We start from the raw sequence: 5,655 nt of genomic DNA on the forward strand, positions 1-5,655 counted from the left end.
GCGAACCCCATAAACATAGAGCTTACCTCTTGGAGCTTCACAATTTGCTTACTTGAAGAACAAGCTACTTATCTTGCTCCACGAGAATCCAAACGTTCACAGTCCCTAGGCACACCTAGAGAAGGAATTCAACACAAAACTCAATAAAATGATATAATGCCATGTAAATATACAAGACACACACTTTATTGTTTATTTTCTTTTTACTTAATCATATTAAGTCATGAGTGGGTGGTTCTTTGTTCAACAAATCCCCACAAAATTCCACATATTCACTTAGTCTTAGGATAGTCCCAAAAGGCCTTTAGAACACTCATTAATCCTCTTAGCACCTAAAAGCTTATTTTTCCCAATTTAAGGCAGAATGCCCATTACAAAGAGGCTATAAGATTTCTCTTTGTCTAGTGCCTAAACCCAAGCTTACCCACCTATATAAAATATTTTACGCATATAAGTGTTCTCACTTTGTGAAACAATATCTTCGAACATATACCTCCTTTGAAAATGGCCAAAACTCATTTTAAGGCCATACAAAGGAGCTACCTTATTTTCTTTTTTATTTCACCAAAGCGAAGGTTCATACACCTTAGAATATTGTTCTACGCATAAAAGTATGCTCGCTTTGTAAAATAGTAACTCATAGCACATACTTCCTTTGAAAATGGCTAAGAATCACATAAAGAAAATCATGCCAACTTCATGATTCCAATGCTTTAGTCCATCAAATTCAAGCTTATCACACACCTCTAATCCAAGATTCATTAATTCATATATATACGGTACTGTCCATCTTTGCAATACAATTCATGTATACGTCACTATTCACGTATATGACACTATTCAAAAATAAGGTATCTTTCATTTTCCAAAAACATTTTCACTGTTAAAATTCTCATCTAAACACTTTTCTCAACATGAGCTAAACCTGAATCAAGCTCTAACATGCTCAATCAAACCAAATTTTCAAAACGAAAACCTAAATTCAATCTTCATAAAAAACATGAAAATGAAGGGAATTTCTTATCACAATGCACTCTAGAACAAATGAGAGATGAGTTTCTAAGCTCCCATCGCCTCAAGCTCCATCAAAATCCATCTTTTCCATGAAATTAGAAATCTTTGGGGGAGAAGATCTCTCTCTACAGTGAACCCCACCCAGAAATACTGGTGCCAATGGATTCCTCTCGAAATTTCTCACAAGTTTGGCTTTGGAACGAAGTGATTTGGAGGTCTCTAGCTCAAGTTATGAATTGAGGAAGATTTTCCATCAAAATTTTCTATCTTCCATTTCTTCTTTGTCGCAGCCGTGGAAGAAAACGCGAGGAAAAATAAGGAATAGTGACTCCTTAGTCACTTAAATCAATTCACTATACCAGCGGGTATAAACTCATCTATCTACTTACCTCCAATCATTACCAAACTTTACCCCATAGACTAGAATATTTTTCTAGTCACGATTTTATTTTTACTTTCACTTTTTGGATAACTTTATTTACCCGTATTTTTATCCCTTAACTGTCATTTTAATTCTTTTTTAACCTAAGGTAACTTTATTTCTTTTACTTCTAATTATTCTTCAATATTAAATCTACAACTACTAGTGAAGGTTATTATAATCACTACCACTACCGCCACCATCACCGTAGCCACTACCGTCACCACCACCACCGTCGCTACCATGCCATCACCATTGCCACTGCTGCCGCCACCATACCATCACCTCCACAACCACCACCACGACCACGACGCCACTACTACAACCATCACCATCGCCACCATTACCGCTGCCGCCGCCACCACCACATCATATGAAAAGGAAAGTGATGATCCGAAATTTTTTTATGCTTAGTAGGAATGATTTTTTATTCTATTATTTGTTGTGTTATCAAACACAATTCTCATTTTTAGAATAAAAATAAAACATGTTATCAAACACATTTTTTTCTCAGAAACTGTTCCAAAGCAAAGAAATAGAAAAGAATTGTTTCTTTTCAGAAACAATGCCAGAGAACAGAATGGTTGTCATGCACACCCTAAGAGGCTTAGATTATGGAATGGCTATAAAATTGAATATGACCAAAAGGTATGATAACTTGGAATGAGGTTTCCTGCAAAGAATTTTGGAAGCTTTTGGGTTTAACCATAGGTGGAGCTAAATTCTAATGAAGTGTGGGTTGAATGTTTCTTGCTTATACAAAGTTAATGGAGTCATGAGGAAGAAAACAATTTTTCCAAACATGATTAATAGCATATTTGAAAAAAAAATATTTATTTCTATTTTTTATTTTTCAATTCATTTTGCAAATAAATACGGAGTTGTTGGAAATAGAACTTAGAACTATATTGTCCCCTCGCCAAATTCCTCCGTGCTTTGTTGCCCTTGTTTTGTACGTTTTATTCTGGAAATCATGTAAACTCCTTCTTGTTACTTATAATTTTTCACTTATTCTTTATCACATTCTATATTACTGTAAAGCTTGACACTTAAGTAGATTAAAAGTTGGATTCTCATTATTTTAGTCATCAGTGTGTTGGATTTACGCTCTTTTACCAAAGTCCAATTGAGCTCAGTATGAGAAGAGTCTAAGAAGTCTAGAGCCCAAATAGCTTAGGGCTAAGATTTCTTGGTACCCCATATATGTTGTATCTATAGAAAACTCTCTTATTTTCCTGTCGCATGATGGATTCAAATCCCTATATATATATATATATATATATATATATATATATATATATATATATATATCCTCACTAAGAGTGCCTCAAGCTACTGTTGCTGAGATAAGATCAGATCTAAAAAACTAAGAGTTCCTATACACTTCCCCTTCTTCCCTTGAGGATAGTTTGGAAGATTACACAGAAGCGATATTGGACAAGGATATTAAATTGTATTGTGACACTGAGGAAGTCTATTCATGTTGTGACTTTGAGGAGGCAAGTTCGTGCAGATCGAGGAGATTCCATAGCAGGAGAGGAGAGAAGGAACACCTCACCTGCACAAGGGAGGTTTCTTGTGGATCTACGCTTCAAGAGATATGATCTTTGTGGTTGCAAGACAATGGTGATTCGTAAGCACATAAATGTATTAGGCCCCAAATCGCTTTCTCTGATCCCATTTTTTCAACAATTAGTATCAGAGCCTTGGTTGTGCATTTGTATGTGAATTTAGTCTCATTATTCATGTAATTAGTTTTCTTCATAAAATATGGCACCTAGGATTCTATAATTGTTGGTCATATGATTTGTATGTGTATCTTTTATAATTATTTACATAAAAATCGATACTTTTATTTTGATTTTTGCTTTAGTCCATGGTAGATATTTCTATGTATTCTTTTGCGATTGTAACAACGGGGCTAATCCTTTATGATTAGGTTTCCTCCTTGAATTTTATTTCAATTTTTGTATATTTTTTAATATTTTGTAAAATTGTTATGAAAAGAAGCCAAAAGTAGGACACCTGAAGCCTTTTTGACGTGTTTATGATCTATCCGTGGCCGATTGAAGAGACCAAATACATGGCACGAAAGAGGATAAAAGGACGGTGGAGATGGCAATAGGAGCTTCCCCAGAAGGTGTTCCACGCACCCACATGCGCGTATAGGCTTCACGAGTCGATACAAATTCGGCGTGTAAGGATGGCTCTTGCGGCGGTGTGTCCTTATCTTCATGATGGTCTTGCCCCCATGTTGTCGTGCTAAGACAACTTTATGTGATGCCACAGTGCATGTGACAACTAGGGTTTCCAAGAAAAGGGCTATAGTTTCTTGCTAGTTTTTTGGTATTTTGGGCCTGTAAGCCCATGGTTTCCGAAAAAGGCTTGGACCAGAACCTTTTGGACCTAGAAAGAAGGAGGAAAATAAGAGTACAAGTCAGATAATATTTTGGCCATAAAATATCGGCTTGTAAATTTATTTATTTTATTTTTCTCTAGGAAACCATGAGCTAAAATTTATTTTAAAATTGCTTTACTTTTACGAATGGATTAATTATATGATTTGATAACATGCTTCATATGATAACATATCATATAAAATAAGTGGTGTCATATTGTTGCATAAATTATTAATTACATGAGCATGATGACTGTTATTTTTGAATGACTAGATTAATACTTACTATGGTAATTCATTTACATTCCGAAATATATGGGTAACGGTTGTTACGTTTTATAGGCTAGATTAATATTCATTTTGACATTAATTTTAATTTTCAAAATGTGTACATATATGACAATTATTTTGATTTCGAATTATCCTAACAAATAACAATTATTATTATTCCTAAAATTTAGATTAATAATTAAGTCAATTATTTTGAATCATTCAAATCAAGATAAAGAATTGAGAATATTTCCTAAGAGAGTTGTTTAAGAAATTTTGTGACTAAATTATGGATCCTTTAAAATTGTTATGTCTAAAGATACACATATCACAGTCATGTGTCATACAGGTTACATATCATGATCGTGTGTCACACACGTGACCTATTATGACTGGATTTTAGGATGGACCTTAATAATTTCAAAATATTGATAAGTCATGTGATGCACGTTCATTGGCTACTGCTTACTTAGACAATTTTCAAATCAAACAAAGGTTATGCTTGAATGCACAATTCTAGGAAATTGGAAAATTAGTTATGTTGAATAAGAAAAGATTTAAAGTAAGAAATTAATTTAACCTCTAGGTTTTTTATGGGCATATTAATAAAATAATCATTTGAACCCCACGGGATAAACATGATTGAATTTTATTAGATTGAGCCTAAATAATAATGGGAGGAGATTCAAATTAAGAAATTAATTTAACCTCCAGGCGTATTGTGGGCTTATTAATAAAATAATCATATGAAACACCACCGAATAAACATGATTAAATTTTATTGGGCAAAAATAATTTTAAATTTTAATAAAGTATTTTAAGACCTATAGCTCGACAATACTAAGTTATTCAATGTAATTTTTGAAATTAAACAGTGAATTTTAGATTTGATAAAACATATGAAAATTCTCATTAAATAATATTTTATGTGTGAAGGTTTTGAATTAATTAATTAATGTTGAACCTACAAGCTCCATTTGTGAGTTTATTAGTGAAATGGTTATGGCTGAAACTCCAACGAATAAGCATAATCAGATTTCACTAGATTAAACCTTAATAATTTCAAAGTTTTAGTAAAGTGTTATACGGCTCAACGTTGACAATGCATGACTACAAAGGATAATTTTGAAATTAAACAATGGTTAAACGTATTCAACTTTGGTAAAATTATTAAACCTCCCATCGAGGCTATGATAATTTGTACTGAAGACCTAAATAACAATTTTATTTTATCACAAATGACTTGCCCAATGTAAGCCTTGTGCGGGAAACTAAAAGATTGTTAACAATAAACAATAGTAGTTAAGAGAATCTACTTGTACTTGGCCTATTTATGTATTACTTGTTTGTAATTGTGTGCTTTTATGATCTTCAGAAAATGTCTTCCTCCAATCATTTAGAAACGATTTTGAGTCAAAAACCTCTGGATGATACCAACAATGAACAATGAAAGATGAACCTTGATGTTGTTCTAAAACATGAAAAGCTCAAATTTGTCCTGACAATCCTAAAGCCACAGTAAACTACAAAGGATGTGTATGAGACAATAAAG

The sequence above is a fragment of the Gastrolobium bilobum genome, unplaced genomic scaffold (genome assembly GCF_033153095.1).
Source record: "Gastrolobium bilobum isolate Gb01-03AN ecotype WA unplaced genomic scaffold, APGP_CSIRO_Gbil_v1 utg34677, whole genome shotgun sequence".
Lineage (NCBI taxonomy): Eukaryota > Viridiplantae > Streptophyta > Magnoliopsida > Fabales > Fabaceae > Gastrolobium > Gastrolobium bilobum.